We start from the raw sequence: 24,006 nt of genomic DNA on the forward strand, positions 1-24,006 counted from the left end.
GCAGCGATGAGACAAGCTCTTAATTGGATATCACGAAAAAATTATAATAAAAAATGTAATAAAAAAATATATATGCTTCAGTAATATATTGTTCCGTTCAGGAAACATATGGATTCGTTCCCACAACCAATGTGAAACCAAAAACATAAGTTCCTACAACTTCCAAGGAACCAAGTGGGCTAGCTGGGAACCCGGTACCCCCAGACAAGAAAGGAAACATCTCTGATACCAGTGCTACAATGGTGGCACACAGATATCTCTCACCCACAGGATTTCTCTTCTCTCCCTCTCTCCTTCTCTCCCTCTCTCCTTTTGGGCTGAGTCTCTTAAATGCTTCCCAAGCCACAGAAAGTCTGCACCCCAAATGGCACCATATTCCCTACAGTATATAGTGCACTACTTTTGACCAGGCCCCATAAGGCTCTATGTAGGATGCAGCAAGAGAAGAAAATACTGAAATACATATCTCCATTGACTATGTAAATAGTCAAACCAAACTAAAGGGAAACATCAATTTATGATGAGAAGAGGGGGTAGAGAAACTTGGGGAAGATAAAAAAAATATCACAAGTTGAAATTCCTCTTGAAGTTGTACCAGACAACTCTGAGAGTGTTGTGGTGGTGTCTGGCCTACTGCTAGCTCTCCAGACTAGACGTCCCTCTACCCCTTCATGACAGAGGTTCACATCCTGTCTCACTCCTTCATATCTGTCTACATTTCATCAATTATGAAATTCGGAATGAGAGAGGGAGACAGAGGGGCATTACTATTAAAATTGCATAACTATTTGATATGAAAAATAATATTAGATATCAGATAAATAAACAACAACAACAACAATAACAACTGGAGACAGTATCTTCTATGGCCTCTCTCCAGTCTCCATCACTATAACATCAGACTCCTTCCTTCCTTCCTTCCTTCCTTCCTTCCTTCCTTCCTTCCTTCCTTCCTTCCTTCCTTCCTTCCTTCCTTCCTTCCTTCCTTCCTTCCTTCCTTCCTTCCTTCCTTCCTTCCTTCCTTCCTTCCTTCCTTCCTTCCTTCCTTCCTTGAGGTACTGTCTGGAGAAGTGGGGGTGACAAGAGGGGGGAGGAGAGGGGAGGAGGTGGAGAGGAGGGAGGAGATGGAGAAGATGGAGAAGGTGGAGAGGAGGGAGAAGAGGGGGTGCTTGTTCCCATCCGAGCTGACACCGCTGACAGATGACTGTGTGTGTGTGTGTGTGTGTGTGTGTGTGTGTGTGTGTGCACACTTCAGGGGGAATACGTAAGTAAGATGGGGAATGAAAGATAGATAGTGTCCCGCGTGGAAAGGAGAGGGAGGAGCAGATGGAGGAGGGGAAGATGGATGAGAGAGGGATGGAGAGTATGAAAGGAGTTTAGGAGCCGTGTGACGTTGCTTAATGGGAGGAGAAGGAGGTGGAGACGTAGGAGGACGACGGGAGACGGGGCAGAAGTAGGAGGAGGGGGAGGTGGAGGAGAGGACAGTGGGGAGTTTAGAGGGTGGTGGAGGAGAGGACAGTGGGGAGTTTAGAGGGAGGTGGAGGATAGGACAGTGGGGAGTTTAGAGGGAGGTGGAGGAGAGGACAGTGGGGAGTTTAGAGGGAGGTGGAGGAGAGGACAGTGGGGAGTTTAGAAGGAGGTGGAGGATAGGACAGTGGGAAGTTTAGAGGGAGGTGGAGGAGAGGACAGTGGGGAGTTTAGAGGGACGTGGAGGAGAGGACAGTGGGGAGTTTAGAGGGAGGTGGAGGAGAGGACAGTGGGGAGTTTAGAGGGAGGTGGAGGAGAGGCCAGTGGGGAGTTTAGAGGGAGGTGGAGGAGAGGCCAGTGGGGAGTTTAGAGGGAGGTGAAGGAGGCAGTAAATCAAGAATTGTCACGACTTCAGCCGAAGTTGGTCCCTCTCCTTGTTCGGGCAGCGTTCAGCGGTCGAAGTCGCCGACCTTCTAGCCATCGCTGATCCTCTTTTCATTTTCCTTTGGTTTTGTCTTGTCTTGTATCACACCTGGTTCCAATCCCATTCATTACATGTTGTGTATTTAACCCTCTGTTCCCCCTCATTGTCCTTGTCGGTGATTGTTTGTTTGTAAGCATTGTGGAAGATATGTTCTGGTGTGCGATGGTTATGTACCCACTGGTATTATTTTGTATATTTTGGTTTTCTGAGTTTTTGATCGTTTATTAAACTACTCCGTTTTATTCCAAGTTGGATCTCCTGCGCCTGACTTCCCTGCCACCAGCACGCACCCTTACAAGAATAAGATGTCTAATCATTTATATGTCCTGTTGTGTGTGATTGTGTGTGTTTGTACAGACTTGAGTGTGTCCTCCCTGCAGTTAATATTCAGGGTGGTGTTGGTGGAATTTGGAAGGGGAGAGCGCGGTATCACACCAGCACAAACTCTAACACGCATTAATTAATGACATAATGGTCATATGTTAGGCCCCACAGCTAGTTACTTGTATTGATATACATACGGAAATGGAGAAAGAGAGAGAGAGAGAGGGAGACATGTGACTGGCCTCATAATATGAGCACTAGGCTAATGAAGCACGCCAGCGCTACTGGCAGACCTGCAAATGAAGACGTTGACAGTGAGTGAAAGGATCTATATTGTCACTTAGGCCAAGTTTGTGCTGTTAACTCTTCATGTAACACACTGTATTCAGTTAACACTAGGCACTGTTGTTTGGCTCCATGGCATAGACCCGTCCACGGGGCCGGACGGTGTTCCAGGGCGCGTTCTCAGAGCACGAGCAGATCATTTGGCAGGCGTATTCAAGGTCTTTTTCAACGTCTCCTTGTCCCAGTCTGTAATCTCCACATGTTTTAAACTGACCACCATCATACCTGTTCCCAACAACTCTAAGGCTTTATGTTACTATGACTACTGCCCTGCAGCACTCACAACTGTATTCATGAAATGAAATGCATCATCCCAAACACCCTAGACCCACTCCTGCTTTTCCAACAGTCTTGAAGGAGTTCCCAGATATGCTGAGCACTTGTTGGCTGCCTTTCCTTCACTCTGCGGTCCAACTCATCCCAAACCATCTCAAATGGGTTGAGGTTGGGTGATTGTGGAGGCCAGGTCATCTGATGCAGCACTCCATCACTCTCCTTCTTGGTCAAATAGCCCTTACACAGCCTGGAGGTGTGTTGGGTCATTGTCCTGTTGAAAAACAAATAATAGTCCCACTAAGCACAAACCAGATGGGATGGCATATCACTGCAGAATGCTGTGGTAGCCATGCTGGTGAAGTGTGCCTTGAATTCTAAATAAATCACAGACAGTGTCACCAGCAAAGCACCCCCACACCATCACACCTCCTCCTCCAAGCTTCCCAGTGGGAACCACAAATGCGGAGATCATCCGTTCACCTACTCTGCGTCTCACAAACACACTGCGGTTGGAACCAAAAATCTCAGATTTGGACTCATCAGACCAAATGACAGATTTCCATCGGTCTAATGTCCATTGCTCATGTTTCTTGGTCCAAGCAAGTCTCTTCTTATTATTGGGGTCCTTTAGTAGTGATTCATGCAGTCTCCTCTGAACAGTTGATGTTGAGATGTGTCTGTTACTCTGTGAAGCACTTATTTGGGCTGCAATTTCTGAGGCTGGTAACTCTAATGAACTCTGGGTCTTCCTTTCCTGTGGTGGTCCCCATGAGAGCCAGTGTCATCATAGCACTTGATGGTTTTGCAACTGCACTTGAAGAAACTTTCAGTTCTTGAAATGTTCTGTATTGACTGACCTTCACGTCTTAAAGTAATGATGGACTGTCGTTTCTCTTTGCTTATTTGAGCTGTTCTTGACAAAATATGGACTTCGTCGTTAACCAAATAGGTCTATCTTCTGTATACCATCCCTACCTTGTCACAACACAACTGATTGTCTTAAACACGTTAAGAAATTCCACAAATGAACTTTTAACAAGGCACACCTGTTAATTGAAATGCATTCCAGGTGACTAACTCATGAATCTGGTTGAGAGAATGCCAAGAGTGTGCAAAGCTGTCATCAAGGCAAACGGTGGCTACTTTGAAGAACCTCAAATAGAAAATATATTTTGATTTGTTTAACACTTTTTTTGTTACTACATGATTCCATATGTGTTATTTCATAGTTTTGATGTCTTCACTATTATTCTACAATGTAGAAAAGATTCTGGGGATGAGCATGCGCATATTCAATATGTACCCATTGTTCCTCTTTAACTATAGAGAGTGGATGAGAGTGGATGTTAAAACTATCCTCAGACTTAGAAAGATGTAATACTTCTCTTTTTATTGTATGAATTTTATTTGCCAACATAAAGTTTGTTATGACTGAGTATACTTTTTAAATAATGTCTTTGTAATTGGTTGTAATTGTTATTACTGAAAATAAGTACACAAGCTTTGGCAGCCATGCCATTCTAAAGACGTTTAATCCACCTGTAAGATTTATGGGCAGATTATTCCATTTTATTAGATCTGCTTTTATATGGTTGAGAAATGGAATAAAGATATCTTATATATTTTTAAAGTTATGTTATATATTTGTTGTTTGTTTTCACGTATTAAGCATCCTAATTATTTAATATTTTTGGTGGTCCACTTAAAAGATTTCTGTAGATCATGAGTTATTCTTTTTCTTATTGCCAATATTTAGTTTTTTCCACGTTAATTTGATTAATTTTTGATAGTTGCTTCAGAGTTGTTGAGTCTAATAAGGCTATAGCATCCATCCAACTGTTGTTTAAGTCTGATTTATATCGATTTTCATAGAAGCTTTTACATTTGTCATTAATCACGTTGTTGTTTCTAATTACCGCTTTTGTATCTTTATCTTTAAAAATGATAACTGGTATAGTGTGTATTCATTTTGTGAGAGCTGCGAAATACTTACCAGGTTTATTTGCCATTAAGTAGTATGCTTTATTTGAGTTTAACCTGTAGTTGTTGGCTCTCTCCAGAAGTAAAATATTGTATTCCTGCTTAAATTCCGAAATATATATTTTTCTTTAAGTTGTAAAGGTTTTTATGGACTTTTTGTAAGATAGTGATTTATTTTTCTTGAATTGTAATTTCTTAGTCAAATGTAACTTTTGCTGAGTATGTTATTATCTATCTCCTAATGTATGCCTTAAAGGCATCCCAGGTCATATCGGGGGGTCGGCTTTCCTCTGTCCTGTGTGTTTACATATTTAATACATTTCGGGTCCAGAAGATGTGCTCTGTTCATTCTCCAAATGATGCGGCTAAATGTATTTTCTATTGGTGTAATTAAGCATGATACCGCAAAATGATCCCATGTCACTAAATCATGCATTTTTTCATCCAGTAAATTGTTGAGCGAATTTTTGGAAATAAAAATGTAGTCAATTCATGAACTTCTGACTTGGAGAAAAAAAGGACCAGTCTTCTGTAGTTGGGAATAGTAATATCCAAGTGTCCTGTAAATTATTTTGAGAGATTAAAATGTTCAGCCTCTTTGGAGGCTCCAAAAATTGCCTTACAGCTGCACCATAGAGAGCACCTTGACTTGGCTGCATCACTCGATCGCATGGCGCTACAGATGGTGGTGCGGACGGCCCAGTACGTCACTGGGGCCGAGCTAACATGTACACACATTATACTGACTCTACACACAGGCACGCACACTTACATACAATCATCACTTACTCTGTTAATCATATATCCTAATGCCTAGTCATCTTACACCTATACATATCTACCTCCATCACTCCAACATCCCTGCACATCGTAAATATAGTATTGGAACTGACTCTGCATATAGCGTCTTTGTCACGTCCTGACCAGTATAAGGGGTTATTGGTTATTGTAGTTTGGTCAGGACGTGGCAGGGGGTATTTGTTTTATGTGGTTCGGGGTTTAATGGGATATGTATTTATGTAAGAGGGGTGTTTGATTTATGTGTTCCAGGGTTTTTGGGTAATGTTCTTGTTTTGTATTTCTATGGTTTTCTATGTTGTGTATTTCTTTGTGTTGGCCTGGTACGGCTCTCAATCAGGAACAGCTGTACATCATTGTTGCTGATTGAGAGTCATACTTAGGTAGCCCAGTTTTACCTGTCCCTTTGTGGGAAGTTGTTGTTGTACTGCTGTGTGTTAGCCTGCAACACTGGTCGTTCGATCGTTTTCTTGTTTTGTTTGTTACGTGTTCTAATAAAGTTAAGATGAGCACTCAACCCGCTGCCCCTTGGTCCATGACGTACGACGACTGTTGCAATCTTACTTCTCGTGTTCTTCTTTCTTATTTTTATATCTTTGTTCTACCTTATGTTCTTTTTAGTACTACATTGATATTGATTATAACATTGTTGGGTTTAGATCGTGCAACAAAAGCATTTCACTGTACTTGTGCATGTGATATTACAACTAAAACTTGAATCATATTGTTTGGTATAGAACCATCATGTTGTTTGGTCGCTTGGTATAGAACCATCATGTTGTTTAGCTCCTTGGTATAGAACCATCATGTTGTTTGGTCCCTTGGTATAGAACCATCATGTTGTTTGGCTCCTTGGTATAGAACCATCATGTTGTTTGGGCCCTTGGTATAGAACCATCATGTTGTTTGGTCCCTTGGTATAGAACCATCATGTTGTTTGGCCCCTTGGTATAGAACCATCATGTTGTTTGGCTCCTTGGTATAGAACCATCATGTTGTTTGGTCGCTTGGTATAGAACCATCATGTTGTTGGGCTCCTTGGTATAGAACCATCATGTTGTTTAGCTCCTTGGTATAGAACCATCATGTTGTTTGGTCCCTTGGTATAGAACCATCATGTTGTTTAGCTCCTTGGTATAGAACCATCATGTTGTTTGGCTCCTTGGTATAGAACCATCATGTTGTTGGGCCCCTTGGTATAGAACCATCATGTTGTTTGGCTCCTTGGTATAGAACCATCATGTTGTTTAGCTCCTTGGTATAGAACCATCATGTTGTTGGGTCCCTTGGTATAGAACCATCATGTTGTTTAGCTCCTTGGTATAGAACCATCATGTTGTTGGGCCCCTTGGTATAGAACCATCATGTTGTTTAGCTCCTTGGTATAGAACCATCATGTTGTTTAGCTCCTTGGTATAGAACCATCATGTTGTTTGGTCGCTTGGTATAGAACCATCATGTTGTTTAGCTCCTTGGTATAGAACCATCATGTTGTTTGGTCCCTTGGTATAGAACCATCATGTTGTTTGGTCCCTTGGTATAGAACCATCATGTTGTTGGGTCCCTTGGTATAGAACCATCATGTTGTTTGGCTCCTTGGTATAGAACCATCATGTTGTTTAGCTCCTTGGTATAGAACCATCATGTTGTTTGGCCCCTTGGTATAGAACCATCATGTTGTTTGGCTCCTTGGTATAGAACCATCATGTTGTTTGGCTCCTTGGTATAGAACCATCATGTTGTTTGGCCCCTTGGTATAGAACCATCATGTTGTTTGGCTCCTTGGTATAGAACCATCATGTTGTTGGGTCCCTTGGTATAGAACCATCATGTTGTTTGGCTCGCTTGGTATAGAACCATCATGTTGTTTAGCTCCTTGGTATAGAACCATCATGTTGTTTGGTCCCTTGGTATAGAACCATCATGTTGTTGGGCTCCTTGGTATAGAACCATCATGTTGTTTGGCTCCTTGGTATAGAACCATCATGTTGTTTGGTCCCTTGGTATAGAACCATCATGTTGTTTGGTTCCTTGGTATAGAACCATCATGTTGTTTAGCTCCTTGGTATAGAACCATCATGTTGTTTGGCTCCTTGGTATAGAACCATCATGTTGTTGGGTCCCTTGGTATAGAACCATCATGTTGTTCGGTCCCTTGGTATAGAACCATCATGTTGTTTGGTCCCTTGGTATAGAACCATCATGTTGTTTGGCCCCTTGGTATAGAACCATCATGTTGTTTGGTCCCTTGGTATAGAACCATCATGTTGTTTGGTCCCTTGGTATAGAACCATCATGTTGTTTGGTCCCTTGGTATAGAACCATCATGTTGTTTGGTCCCTTGGTATAGAACCATCATGTTGTTTGGTCCCTTGGTATAGAACCATCATGTTGTTTGGCTCCTTGGTATAGAACCATCATGTTGTTTGGCTCCTTGGTATAGAACCATCATGTTGTTTGGCTCCTTGGTATAGAACCATCATGTTGTTTAGCTCCTTGGTATAGAACCATCATGTTGTTGGGCCCCTTGGTATAGAACCATCATGTTGTTGGGTCCCTTGGTATAGAACCATCATGTTGTTTGGTCCCTTGGTATAGAACCATCATGTTGTTTGGTCCCTTGGTATAGAACCATCATGTTGTTCGGTCCCTTGGTATAGAACCATCATGTTGTTTGGTCCCTTGGTATAGAACCATCATGTTGTTTGGTCCCTTGGTATAGAACCATCATGTTGTTGGGTCCCTTGGTATAGAACCATCATGTTGTTGGGTCCCTTGGTATAGAACCATCATGTTGTTTAGCTCCTTGGTATAGAACCATCATGTTGTTTAGCTCCTTGGTATAGAACCATCATGTTGTTGGGTCCCTTGGTATAGAACCATCATGTTGTTTGGTCCCTTGGTATAGAACCATCATGTTGTTCGGTCCCTTGGTATAGAACCATCATGTTGTTGGGTCCCTTGGTATAGAACCATCATGTTGTTTAGCTCCTTGGTATAGAACCATCATGTTGTTTAGCTCCTTGGTATAGAACCATCATGTTGTTTAGCTCCTTGGTATAGAACCATCATGTTGTTTACCTCCTTGGTATAGAACCATCATGTTGTTTGGCTCCTTGGTATAGAACCATCATGTTGTTTAGCTCCTTGGTATAGAACCATCATGTTGTTTAGCTCCTTGGTATAGAACCATCATGTTGTTTGGTCCCTTGGTATAGAACCATCATGTTGTTTGGTCCCTTGGTATAGAACCATCATGTTGTTGGGTCCCTTGGTATAGAACCATCATGTTGTTTGGCTCCTTGGTATAGAACCATCATGTTGTTTAGCTCCTTGGTATAGAACCATCATGTTGTTTAGCTCCTTGGTATAGAACCATCATGTTGTTGGGCCCCTTGGTATAGAACCATCATGTTGTTGGGTCCCTTGGTATAGAACCATCATGTTGTTTAGCTCCTTGGTATAGAACCATCATGTTGTTGGGCCCCTTGGTATAGAACCATCATGTTGTTTAGCTCCTTGGTATAGAACCATCATGTTGTTTAGCTCCTTGGTATAGAACCATCATGTTGTTTAGCTCCTTGGTATAGAACCATCATGTTATTTAGCTCCTTGGTATAGAACCATCATGTTGTTTAGCTCCTTGGTATAGAACCATCATGTTGTTTGGCCCCTTGGTATAGAACCATCATGTTGTTTAGCTCCTTGGTATAGAACCATCATGTTGTTTGGCTCCTTGGTATAGAACCATCATGTTGTTTGGCTCCTTGGTATAGAACCATCATGTTGTTTGGCTCCTTGGTATAGAACCATCATGTTGTTTGGCTCCTTGGTATAGAACCATCATGTTGTTTGGCTCCTTGGTATAGAACCATCATGTTGTTTAGCTCCTTGGTATAGAACCATCATGTTGTTTAGCTCCTTGGTATAGAACCATCATGTTGTTTGGCTCCTTGGTATAGAACCATCATGTTGTTAGGTTCCTTGGTATAGAACCATCATGTTGTTTAGCTCCTTGGTATAGAACCATCATGTTGTTTGGCCCCTTGGTATAGAACCATCATGTTGTTTGGTCCCTTGGTATAGAACCATCATGTTGTTTGGTCCCTTGGTATAGAACCATCATGATGTTCGGTCCCTTGGTATAGAACCATCATGTTGTTTGGTCCCTTGGTATAGAACCATCATGTTGTTGGGTCCCTTGGTATAGAACCATCATGTTGTTGGGTCCCTTGGTATAGAACCATCATGTTGTTGGGTCCCTTGGTATAGAACCATCATGTTGTTGGGCCCCTTGGTATAGAACCATCACATTGTTTGGTCCCTTGGTATAGAACCATCATGTTGTTGGGCTCCTTGGTATAGAACCATCATGTTGTTGGGTCCCTTGGTAAAGAACCATCATGTTGTTTGGTCCCTTGGTATAGAACCATCATGTTGTTTGGTCCCTTGGTATAGAACCATCATGTTGTTTGGCTCCTTGGTATAGAACCATCATGTTGTTTGGCTCCTTGGTATAGAACCATCATGTTGTTGGGTCCCTTGGTATAGAACCATCATGTTGTTTGGTCCCTTGGTATAGAACCATCATGTTCTTGGGCTCCTTGGTATAGAACCATTATGTTGTTCGATCCCTTGGCATAGAACCATCATGTTGTTGGGTCCCTTGGTATAGAACCATCATGTTGTTTAGCTCCTTGGTATAGAACCATCATGTTGTTTGGTCCCTTGGTATAGAACCATCATGTTGTTTGGTCCCTTGGTATAGAACCATCATGTTGTTCGGTCCCTTGGTATAGAACCATCATGTTGTTGGGTCCCTTGGTATAGAACCATCATGTTGTTTGGCTCCTTGGTATAAAACCATCATGTTGTTTGGTCCCTTGGTATAGAACCATCATGTTGTTTGGGCCCTTGGTATAGAACCATCATGTTGTTTGGTCCCTTGGTATAGAACCATCATGTTGTTGGGCTCCTTGGTATAGAACCATCATGTTGTTGGGTCCCTTGGTATAGAACCATCATGTTGTTGGGCTCCTTGGTATAGAACCATCATGTTGTTTGGTCCCTTGGTATAGAACCATCATGTTGTTGGGTCCCTTGGTATAGAACCATCATGTTGTTTGGCTCCTTGGTATAGAACCATCATGTTGTTTAGCTCCTTGGTATAGAACCATCATGTTGTTTGGCTCCTTGGTATAGAACCATCATGTTGTTTAGCTCCTTGGTATAGAACCATCATGTTGTTTGGCTCCTTGGTATAGAACCATCATGTTGTTTGGTCCCTTGGTATAGAACCATCATGTTGTTGGGCTCCTTGGTATAGAACCATCATGTTGTTGGGTCCCTTGGTATAGAACCATCATGTTGTTGGGCTCCTTGGTATAGAACCATCATGTTGTTGGGTCCCTTGGTATAGAACCATCATGTTGTTGGGTCCCTTGGTATAGAACCATCATGTTGTTTGGCTCCTTGGTATAGAACCATCATGTTGTTTAGCTCCTTGGTATAGAACCATCATGTTGTTGGGCTCCTTGGTATAGAACCATCATGTTGTTGGGTCCCTTGGTATAGAACCATCATGTTGTTTAGCTCCTTGGTATAGAACCATCATGTTGTTTGGCTCCTTGGTATAGAACCATCATGTTGTTTAGCTCCTTGGTATAGAACCATCATGTTGTTTAGCTCCTTGGTATAGAACCATCATGTTGTTTGGTCCCTTGGTATAGAACCATCATGTTGTTGGGTCCCTTGGTATAGAACCATCATGTTGTTGGGTCCCTTGGTATAGAACCATCATGTTGTTTGGTCCCTTGGTATAGAACCATCATGTTGTTTGGTCCCTTGGTATAGAACCATCATGTTGTTTAGCTCCTTGGTATAGAACCATCATGTTGTTTAGCTCCTTGGTATAGAACCATCATGTTGTTTAGCTCCTTGGTATAGAACCATCATGTTGTTTAGCTCCTTGGTATAGAACCATCATGTTGTTTGGTCCCTTGGTATAGAACCATCATGTTGTTGGGTCCCTTGGTATAGAACCATCATGTTGTTGGGTCCCTTGGTATAGAACCATCATGTTGTTTGGTCCCTTGGTATAGAACCATCATGTTGTTTAGCTCCTTGGTATAGAACCATCATGTTGTTTAGCTCCTTGGTATAGAACCATCATGTTGTTGGGTCCCTTGGTATTGAACCATCATGTTGTTGGGCTCCTTGGTATAGAACCATCATGTTGTTGGGTCCCTTGGTATAGAACCATCATGTTGTTGGGTCCCTTGGTATAGAACCATCATGTTGTTTGGCTCCTTGGTATAGAACCATCATGTTGTTGGGTCCCTTGGTATAGAACCATCATGTTGTTGGGTCCCTTGGTATAGAACCATCATGTTGTTTGGTCCCTTGGTATAGAACCATCATGTTGTTTAGCTCCTTGGTATAGAACCATCATGTTGTTTGGTCCCTTGGTATAGAACCATCATGTTGTTGGGTCCCTTGGTATAGAAACATCATGTTGTTGGGTCCCTTGGTATAGAACCATCATGTTGTTTGGTCCCTTGGTATAGAACCATCATGTTGTTGGGTCCCTTGGTATAGAACCATCATGTTGTTGGGTCCCTTGGTATAGAACCATCATGTTGTTTGGCTCCTTGGTATAGAACCATCATGTTGTTTAGCTCCTTGGTATAGAACCATCATGTTGTTGGGTCCCTTGGTATAGAACCATCATGTTGTTGGGCTCCTTGGTATAGAACCATCATGTTGTTTAGCTCCTTGGTATAGAACCATCATGTTGTTTAGCTCCTTGGTATAGAACCATCATGTTGTTTGGTCCCTTGGTATAGAACCATCATGTTGTTGGGTCCCTTGGTATAGAACCATCATTTTGTTGGGCTCCTTGGTATAGAACCATCATGTTGTTGGGCCCCTTGGTATAGAACCATCATGTTGTTGGGTCCCTTGGTATTGAACCATCATGTTGTTCGGTCCCTTGGTATAGAACCATCATGTTGTTGGGTCCCTTGGTATAGAACCATCATGTTGTTGGGTCCCTTGGTATAGAACCATCATGTTGTTTGGTCCCTTGGTATAGAACCATCATGTTGTTTGGTCCCTTGGTATAGAACCATCATGTTGTTTGGTCCCTTGGTATAGAACCATCATGTTGTTTGGTCCCTTGGTATAGAACCATCATGTTGTTTGGTCCCTTGGTAGAGAACCATCATGTTGTTTGGTCCCTTGGTATAGAACCATCATGTTGTTTGGTCCCTTGGTATAGAACCATCATGTTGTTTGGTCCCTTGGTATAGAACCATCATGTTGTTTGGTCCCTTGGTATAGAACCATCATGTTGTTTGGCTCCTTGGTATAGAACCATCATGTTGTTTGGTCCCTTGGTATAGAACCATCATGTTGTTTGGTCCCTTGGTATAGAACCATCATGTTCTTGGGCTCCTTGGTATAGAACCATTATGTTGTTCGATCCCTTGGCATAGAACCATCATGTTGTTTGGTCCCTTGGTATAGAACCATCATGTTGTTTAGCTCCTTGGTATAGAACCATCATGTTGTTTGGTCCCTTGGTATAGAACCATCATGTTGTTTGGTCCCTTGGTATAGAACCATCATGTTGTTCGGTCCCTTGGTATAGAACCATCATGTTGTTGGGTCCCTTGGTATAGAACCATCATGTTGTTTGGCTCCTTGGTATAAAACCATCATGTTGTTGGGCTCCTTGGTATAGAACCATCATGTTGTTGGGTCCCTTGGTATAGAACCATCATGTTGTTGGGTCCCTTGGTATAGAACCATCATGTTGTTTGGCTCCTTGGTATAGAACCATCATGTTGTTTGGTCCCTTGGTATAGAACCATCATGTTGTTTAGCTCCTTGGTATAGAACCATCATGTTGTTTGGTCCCTTGGTATAGAACCATCATGTTGTTTAGCTCCTTGGTATAGAACCATCATGTTGTTTAGCTCCTTGGTATAGAACCATCATGTTGTTTACCTCCTTGGTATAGAACCATCATGTTGTTTAGCTCCTTGGTATAGAACCATCATGTTGTTTAGCTCCTTGGTATAGAACCATCATGTTGTTTAGCTCCTTGGTATAGAACCATCATGTTGTTTGGTCCCTTGGTATAGAACCATCATGTTGTTGGGTCCCTTGGTATAGAACCATCATTTTGTTGGGCTCCTTGGTATAGAACCATCATGTTGTTGGGCCCCTTGGTATAGAACCATCATGTTGTTGGGTCCCTTGGTATTGAACCATCATGTTGTTCGGTCCCTTGGTATAGAACCATCATGTTGTTGGGTCCCTTGGTATAAAACCATCATGTTGTTGGGTCCCTTGGTATAGAACCATCATGTTGTTTGGTCCCTTGGTATAGAACCATCATGTTGTTTGGTCCCTTGGTATAGAACCATCATGTTGTTTGGTCCCTTGGTATAGAACCATCATGTTGTTTGGTCCCTTGGTATAGAACCATCATGTTGTTTGGTCCCTTGGTAGAGAACCATCATGTTGTTTGGTCCCTTGGTATAGAACCATCATGTTGTTTGGTCCCTTGGTATAGAACCATCATGTTGTTTGGTCCCTTGGTATAGAACCATCATGTTGTTTGGTCCCTTGGTATAGAACCATCATGTTGTTTGGGCCCTTGGTATAGAACCATCATGTTGTTGGGTCCCTTGGTATAGAACCATCATGTTGTTTGGTCCCTTGGTATAGAAACATCATGTTGTTTGGCTCCTTGGTATAGAACCATCATGTTGTTTGGCTCCTTGGTATAGAACCATCATGTTGTTTGGTCCCTTGGTATAGAACCATCATGTTGTTTGGCTCCTTGGTATAGAACCATCATGTTGTTTAGGTCCTTGGTATAGAACCATTATGTTGTTTGGGCCCTTGGTATAGAACCATCATGTTGTTCGGTCCCTTGGTATAGAACCATCATGTTGTTGGGTCCCTTGGTATAGAACCATCATGTTGTTGGGTCCCTTGGTATAGAACCATCATGTTGTTTAGCTCCTTGGTATAGAACCATCATGTTGTTTGGTCCCTTGGTAGAGAACCATCATGTTGTTTGGTCCCTTGGTATAGAACCATCATGTTGTTTGGCTCCTTGGTATAGAACCATCATGTTGTTTAGCTCCTTGGTATAGAACCATCATGTTGTTTAGCTCCTTGGTATAGAACCATCATGTTGTTTAGCTCCTTGGTATAGAACCATCATGTTGTTTAGCTCCTTGGTATAGAACCATCATGTTGTTTAGCTCCTTGGTATAGAACCATCATGTTGTTTACCTCCTTGGTATAGAACCATCATGTTGTTTAGCTCCTTGGTATAGAACCATCATGTTGTTGGGTCCCTTGGTATAGAACCATCATGTTGTTGGGTCCCTTGGTATAGAACCATCATGTTTTTCGGTCCCTTGGTATAGAACCATCATGTTATTTAGCTCCTTGGTATAGAACCATCATGTTGTTTAGCTCCTTGGTATAGAACCATCATGTTGTTTGGCTCCTTGGTATAGAACCATCATGTTGTTTAGCTCCTTGGTATAGAACCATCATGTTGTTTGGTCCCTTGGTATAGAACCATCATGTTGTTTGGTCCCTTGGTATAGAACCATCATGTTGTTTGGTCCCTTGGTATAGAACCATCATGTTGTTTACCTCCTTGGTATAGAACCATCATGTTGTTTACCTCCTTGGTATAGAACCATCATGTTGTTTACCTCCTTGGTATAGAACCATCATGTTGTTTACCTCCTTGGTAGAGAACCATCATGTTGTTTGGTCCCTTGGTATAGAACCATCATGTTGTTTGGTCCCTTGGTATAGAACCATCATGTTGTTTAGCTCCTTGGTATAGAACCATCATGTTGTTTAGCTCCTTGGTATAGAACCATCATGTTGTTTAGCTCCTTGGTATAGAACCATCATGTTGTTGGGTCCCTTGGTATAGAACCATCATGTTGTTTGGTCCCTTGGTATAGAACCATCATGTTGTTCGGTCCCTTGGTATAGAACCATCATGTTGTTTGGCTCCTTGGTATAGAACCATCATGTTGTTGGGTCCCTTGGTATAGAACCATCATGTTGTTTAGCTCCTTGGTATAGAACCATCATGTTGTTTTGCTCCTTGGTATAGAACCATCATGTTGTTTAGCTCCTTGGTATAGAACCATCATGTTGTTGGGTCCCTTGGTATAGAACCATCATGTTGTTTGGTCCCTTGGTATAGAACCATCATGTTGTTGGGTCCCTTGGTATAGAACCATCATGTTGTTTGGTCCCTTGGTATAGAACCATCATGTTGTTTGGTCCCTTGGTATAGAACCATCATGTTGTTTGGTCCCTTGGTATAGAACCATCATGTTGTTTGGTCCCTTGGTATAGAACCATCATGTTGTTTGGTCCCTTGGTAGAGAACCATCATGTTGTTTGGTCCCTTGGTATAGAACCATCATGTTGTTTGGTCCCTTGGTATAGAACCATCATGTTGTTTGGTCCCTTGGTATAGAACCATCATGTTGTTTGGTCCCTTGGTATAGAACCATCATGTTGTTTGGGCCCTTGGTATAGAACCATCATGTTGTTGGGTCCCTTGGTATAGAACCATCATGTTGTTTGGTCCCTTGGTATAGAAACATCATGTTGTTTGGCTCCTTGGTATAGAACCATCATGTTGTTTGGTCCCTTGGTATAGAACCATCATGTTGTTTAGGTCCTTGGTATAGAACCATCATGTTGTTTGGGCCCTTGGTATAGAACCATCATGTTGTTCGGTCCCTTGGTATAGAACCATCATGTTGTTGGGTCCCTTGGTATAGAACCATCATGTTGTTGGGTCCCTTGGTATAGAACCATCATGTTGTTGGGTCCCTTGGTATAGAACCATCATTTTGTTTACCTCCTTGGTATAGAACCATCATGTTGTTTGGCTCCTTGGTATAGAACCATCATGTTGTTCGGTCCCTTGGTATAGAACCATCATGTTGTTTAGCTCCTTGGTATAGAACCATCATGTTGTTTAGCTCCTTGGTATAGAACCATCATGTTGTTGGGTCCCTTGGTATAGAACCATCATGTTGTTGGGTCCCTTGGTATAGAACCATCATGTTGTTTGGTCGCTTGGTATAGAACCATCATGTTGTTTAGCTCCTTGGTATAGAACCATCATGTTGTTTAGCTCCTTGGTATAGAACCATCATGTTGTTGGGTCCCTTGGTATAGAACCATCATGTTGTTGGGTCCCTTGGTATAGAACCATCATGTTTTTCGGTCCCTTGGTATAGAACCATCATGTTGTTTGGCTCCTTGGTATAGAACCATCATGTTGTTGGGTCCCTTGGTATAGAACCATCATGTTGTTTAGCTCCTTGGTATAGAACCATCATGTTGTTTTGCTCCTTGGTATAGAACCATCATGTTGTTTAGCTCCTTGGTATAGAACCATCATGTTGTTGGGTCCCTTGGTATAGAACCATCATGTTGTTGGGTCCCTTGGTATAGAACCATCATGTTTTTCGGTCCCTTGGTATAGAACCATCATGTTATTTAGCTCCTTGGTATAGAACCATCATGTTGTTTAGCTCCTTGGTATAGAACCATCATGTTGTTAGGCTCCTTGGTATAGAACCATCATGTTGTTCGGTCCCTTGGTATAGAACCATCATGTTGTTGGGTCCCTTGGTATAGAACCATCATGTTGTTTAGCTCCTTGGTATAGAACCATCATGTTGTTTGGCTCCTTGGTATAGAACCATCATGTTGTTTGGCTCCTTGGTATAGAACCATCATGTTGTTTGGCTCCTTGGTATAGAACCATCATGTTGTTGGGCCCCTTCGTATAGAACCATCATCTTCTGTCTATTTCTCATCATCCCACACCCCTCTCCTCCTTCCTTTCAATCAGCTCATCAACTCATCTCTACCTCTTCCATCTATCTCCTCTTTCTATCTCTCTCACAGTGATGTAATAAGAGGAAAGCACATGGTGATGACCTTATAGTGATGTAATAAGAGGAAAGCACATGTTTATGACCTCACAGTGATGTAATAAGAGGAAAGAACATGGTTATGTTCTGACTTCACAGTGATGAAATAAGAGGAAAGCACATGGTTATGACTTCACAGTGATGTAATAAGAGGAAAGCACATGGTTATGACCTCACAGTGATGTAATAAGAGGAAAGCACATGGTTATGACCTCACAGTGATGTAATAAGAGGAAAGCACATGGTTATGACTTCACAGTGATGTAATAAGAGAAAAGCACATGGTTATGACCTCACAGTGATGTAATAGGAGGACAGCACACGGTTATGACCTCACAGTGAAAGGAAAAAGGAACTGGCCCATGTTATCTACATCTGATAATCTCTCTCTCTCTCAATTCAATTCAAATGGCTTTATTGGCATTGGAAACACATGTTTACATTTCAAAAGCAAGTTAAATAGATAATAACCAAAAGTGAAATAAACCCCCCAATTATTTTTACAGTAAATATTACACTTACAAAAGTTCAAAAGGAATAGAGACATTTCAAATGTCATATTATGTCTATATACAGTGTTGTAACGATGTGCAAATAGTTAAAGTACAAAAGTGAAAATAAATAAACATAAATATGGATTGTATTTACAATGGTGTTTGTTCTTCACTGGTTGCCCTTTTCTTGTGGCAACAGGTCACAAATATTGCTGCTGTGATGGCTCACTGTGGTATTTCACCCAATAGATATGGGAGTTTCTCAATAGCAAGGCTATGCTCACTGAGTCTGTACATAGTCAAAGCTTTCCTTAATTTTGCGTCAATCACAAGTGGTCATGTATTCTTGTCATGATTGTCGTAGGATGAAGCGAACCAAAGTGCAGCGTGATTATCGTTCCACATATTTTATTGAACTGTGAAACTATGCAATACATACAAAATAAACAAAAACAACAAACCGTGACAAAGAGTTAACATACACATACTCAAAAACAATCTCCCACAAACCCAGGTGGGAAAAACACCTACTTAGGTATGATCTCCAATTAGAGACAACGATGACCAGCTGCCTCTAATTGGAGATCATCCCAAACAAAAACCCAACATAGAAATACAAAACTAGAACATAACATACAAAATCTAAACTAGAAACCCCCCCCTGTCACGCCCTGAACAGAGCCCCAGGACCAGCTTGCTTAGCCGACTCTTCTCCTGGTTCATCTCTCTGTAGATGATGGCTTAGTTATGGAAGGTTTCGGAATAGTCCCCAGCCCTCCCCACTGTCCCCATCCAGCCCTCCCCACTGTCCCCATCCAGCCCTCCCCACTGTCCCCATCCATCCCTCCCCACTGTGAAGAGAGGAATCTGAATCTCACAGTCAGAACTAGGAGTGTTAACGCTTGGCTTGAACAAAAGCCTGCATAACTCACAGCTCTCTACAACCAGGTTGGGTGACCACACTCTAAACTCTTACCCTCTAACCCAAATGACATCTTCACCGCAAATTCCATTTAGCTAAAGCAACCTCTCCCGACCTCACCTCTCATTTACTGTGGACACACTATTACCACAGACAGCTAACTCACTACACTAAACTCCCCAGTCCTTTACCAGATAGTTAACTCACTACACTAAACTCCCCAGTCCTTTACCAGATAGTTAACTCACTACACTAAACTCCCCAGTCCTTTACAGATAGTTAACTCACTACACTAAACTCCCCAGTCTACCAGATAGTTAACTCACTACACTAAACTCACCAATCCTTTACCAGATAGTTAACTCACTACATTAAACTCCCCAGTCATTTACCAGATAGTTAACTCACTACACTAAACTCCCCAGTCCATTACCAGATAGTTAATTCACTACACTAAACTCCCCAGTCCTTTACCAGATAGTTAACTCACTACACTAAACTCCCCAGTCCTTTACCAGATAGTTAACTCACTACACTAAACTCCCCAGTCTCCATCGTCCTTCAACAAAACATTTAGCCCCAACACGTGGCAGAATTGTCATCTCTCCCTCCCTGCCTGCCACTGCAGTTCTAGGGCTTATTCCCTCAAAGAAATGTCCTCCTTAACCTCTTTAGCTTTCAGTGCCAAAGCCCCCTCAGTAGCAGGCAGCAGCCGTGTGTCCCAGTGATGCTGTGCAGGTGCAGTCAGCAGTAAAGAGTAGTTGCACTGGGTGTTGACGAGCTCCCTGAGATAGATCGCAAAGCACAGGACAGAACTGTCAGGGAAGGACTCCTGGGGAGTCTAGAGGAGAGCGGTGTGTGGGGGAGAGGGGAGAGGGGAGGCGAGAGGGGAGGGGACGCGAGAGGGGAGAGGGGGAGGAGAGGCAAGAGGGGGAGGGCGGAGTGGGGAGAGGGAGGAGAGGGGAGGGGAGGCGAGAGGGGAGAGGGGCGAGGGGGAGGAGATGCAAGAGAGGGAGGGCGGAGTGGGGAGAGGGGGAGGGAGGAGAGGGGAGCAGTGTGTGGGGAGGGCTGTGTGTATATTATCTGATATATTTAGCTGCCTGACACAAGAACAAGCCAGTTGATCAGAATATATCATAGAGTATCATAAATGGCTGTCTGACTAGACAGAAAAATTACGTAGTTACTGCACTTTGCCTTTGTAGGGCAGTAAACATATAGAGAAAAATGGGGCAAGTCAAGAGTGTGCTACGAAATGAATGTCAAAACGTAATTTTCTTTGCCCTATGACATTATGAATAACATAGAATCAATCACTCGATAATTCTCAAAAACATTATAACCTTAATATACTTGTACTTGACAGTGTTGATGAAATAAGAACTTTAATTTGCTGTGACCGTTGCTAGGTTACACTGCGCCTCTCTCGGTTGTATCCCTTCCATATTTGGTGTTGTGAAACGGTACCAGTTGGAGATGTTTCTGCTGGTTAGACCAATCAAAATCAACTTGATAGCTTCCTCATTTTCACCTTGAGATCCTTGGCTTCATTGCCTATGTTGGCGATCAATCTACGTTGAGAGGGGCCGTTTCTATGGAGATTTAAAGGGAAAGTCTCAGAAATACACAATGGGAACAGGAACAGATTCTCTTCGCGGGGGGTGGATATTAAAATTCAGTCTGTTAGCTTTGTAAACAAATATATATTTAGTCTCTATTTAGTTTTGTTTTCAGCAGATTTAATTTAGAAAAGCCCATGTTTTCACTAATGAACCTGCAGCCACAGTGAACTTATCAGTTGAAAGGTTCAAAAAGTTCAAAGGTTTTTATTTAACTAGGCAAGTCAGTTAAGAACAAATTCTTATTTACAATGACAGCCACATCCGGACAACGCTGGGCCAATTGTGTGCTGCTCTATGTGACTCCCAATCAAGGCCAGATGTGATGCAGCCTGGATTCAAACCAGGGACGACTCCTGCACTGAGATGCAGTGTCTTAGACCACTGCACCACAAGTACAAAAATAACAAAAAGTTAGCAGTGTTTTGCCGCGTAGCAGCGCCACAGAGTTGAGCAGTGACCACTTGTTGATCATGCCTGTGACAACATTCCCTTCACTCTAAACATGCTAAATTCTCAGAGTAAATCATCTGTAACTTATATGGTAGAGACATGGGGTTTGGACTATTGTTTTTCTGCCAGATTTCTTTTGTTGAGTGGATATATGAATTCATATTTTTATGGGAGAACACCCTGCAGTATAGTGGTGTGTGTGTGTGTGTGTGTGTGTGTGTGTGTGTGTGTGTGTGTGTGTGTGTGTGTGTGTGTGTGTGTGTGTGTGTGTGTGTGTGTGTGTGTGTGTGTGTGTGTGTGTAATAGAACAAACATTTGATCAACTGGGGACATTTTGTTTGTCCTCACAAGGTCAAATGCTATTTCTTGAGGGTTAAGTGTTAAGAACAATTAGAGTTAGGGTTAGGATTAGGATTATGGTTAAGGTTAGGTTTAGGGTAAGGGTATAGGTTAGAATTAGGGTAAGGGTATGGGTTAAAGTTAGGGTTAGGATTAGGATTAAGGTTAGGGTTTAGGGTAAGGGTTTAGGTTAGAATTAGGGTTAGGTTTTAATGTGGTGGAGCACACCAAGAGAGACACACACACACTCCCACTCGGGAAGGCAGGAGAGAGAGAGAAGCTATGAGCGGCAGACTAAGACGTGACTGTGGGCTTTGTTCCAAGCTGAATATCGCGCGGATAGACCGGCATTTCAAGTCTGTCCATGCACTTAAGCCTGGTACTATTAAATGGAAGTGTGCTATGCAATCTTGCCGGCTTTCAGCCGAGAAACAGCGGCCCGGATCATGGAAGTGTACGCAGCCTAACAACGATGTTGCACCGCGGCTGGAGCCCTGGGAGAACCCTGTGTATTTCCAGTGTGTGGGAAGTGAGTTGTGCGTGGATCAGCAGCTGTTGGACGAGAGTGAGCAGGCGGTGGCGACTGGGCCGGTGCAGTCAACCAGCCAGATCGGTGGTGAACCACGCTCGGAACCGAGGGAGCGAGGCTGCGCGGAGGCGACTTCCACGGAGAGCGAGAGCGATGAAGGCGGCGGTGTGGATTCCGGAATTCAAGGTTGGAGAAATGTAATTTTGACTGAATATGAGCACTTTGCTACGGGTAGAAACCCTTCAGTTAAACGAATTGACAATTGTCGCACCAGTCTATCCCGAGTACGGAAATTCCTCCGCTATATGTCAGAGGGCAAGGCCGATGAAGGACTGTGTTCTCTGGATAACTACAGACGTGCGTCTGAGTGGTACGGTCAATGTGAAGAACGTTGTTTGGCACCATCCACGTTAAAAATGTACCGATCCGATGTTCGAAGTTTCTTGAACTATCTCATTCAGTTCCGGCCAGAAGGTCTGCAGGCTAGAGCCAGTAAAATCCGAAAGTTGTTACTCTGCTTGGCAAAGATGGACAGGGATTCGCGGCAGAGCCAGGCAACACACAGGGCAAAATTCCACAAACGCTGCAGGGACGAGGTGCTCAGCGCTGCGGAGTTAAGCCGATTTGTTGAGCAAAGCAATCAAGCTATTCCTTCGATTCTCAGTAGGCTGGAGGTCCGACCCACCTGCGCTGATAGACGTAGGTTTGCGGCTCTCATGTCCAGCCGGTTGGCCATCTTTAATGGCACTCGACAATCCCCAGTCACCACATTCAGTGAGAGGGAATTTACTGAAGTAACCCCGGAAAGTGGGGGTTATCAGATGTCTATTTCAAGCCACAAAACGAACTATAGCTTCGGTGAGTGCAGAATTGTTCTATCTGGGCAGGAATACACTTGGCTTAAACGATTCCATCAGATCAGGCCTAATCTGAGTGGAATCACCTCAGACACAACACTCTTCTTTTTCACGTCCTGCGGTCAACCGTACAGCAATATCTGTGAGTATGTGGGCCAGCTATTTGAAGAATTTGGCATTGGAAGTAAAGTCACCTTCGGTACAATTCGACGAAGCATTGCTACATTGAACTTTAATCAAGGCTCGGTTAAAGACCAGGGGACTGTGGCTGACCATATGTGTCATTCTCTGGAAACCCAGGCACGGTACTACCGGTTCCATAATTTGCCTCGTAACGCCAGCCGAGCGCGGACACTAATTGAGGGACAAATCAACCCATGATTCACTGATAAATAAAGACTATTTATTTGAAACTCACCCATGTCTTTGTGTGTGTGTCATTTGGTCTTGGGCCCGTAGTAGGGTGCTCTCAGGGTGGGTATGGAGGTCCCTATACCCTTTAAAAGTATTTAAAACCGTTTTTAAAATTTAGACCTGGTAACCCAGAATAAACCCAGGTGCCCGTTTGGACTTAGTGCAATTTCTGAGAAGAAAAACATAGAATATTTTCTGAAGATTTTTTAAAACTTCCATAAATCAGCCAGGCCGGCCCCCATTGACTTGGGCCCGTAGTAGGGTGCTCTCAGGGTGGGTATGGAGGTCCCTATACCCTTTAAAAGTATTTAAAACATTTCTAAAATTTCACCCCTGGTAACCCAAATGCTACGGACACGTCCCCACCAAAACATAGTGCAATTTCTGAAGATTTTTTAAACGCTACATAAATCAGCCAGGCCGGCCCCATTGACTTGGGCCTTTAGTAGGGTGCTCTCAGGGTGGGTATGGAGGTCCCTATACCCTTTAAAAGTATTTAAAACATTTCTAAAATTTCACCCCTGGTAACCCAAATGCGACCGCAAAACATAGTGCAATTTCTGAAGATTTTTTAAAACGTCCATAAATCAGCCAGGCCGGCCCCCATTGACTTGGGCCCGTAGTAGGGTGCTCTCAGGGTGGGTCCCTATACCCTTTAAAAGTATTTAAAACTGTTTTTAAAATTTAGACCTGG

General features: G+C 42.8%; 1 protein-coding gene across 2 annotated transcripts in view; it reads right to left on the bottom strand.

Annotated features, from left to right (window-relative positions):
* The window catches only part of LOC106593673 (receptor tyrosine-protein kinase erbB-4), a 617,461-nt gene that overhangs the window by 340,060 nt on the left and 253,395 nt on the right, over positions 1–24,006 (bottom strand). The gene's annotated exons all lie outside the window — the stretch shown is intronic.

The sequence above is a fragment of the Salmo salar genome, chromosome ssa17 (assembly GCF_905237065.1).
Source record: "Salmo salar chromosome ssa17, Ssal_v3.1, whole genome shotgun sequence".
Classification (NCBI taxonomy): domain Eukaryota; kingdom Metazoa; phylum Chordata; class Actinopteri; order Salmoniformes; family Salmonidae; genus Salmo; species Salmo salar.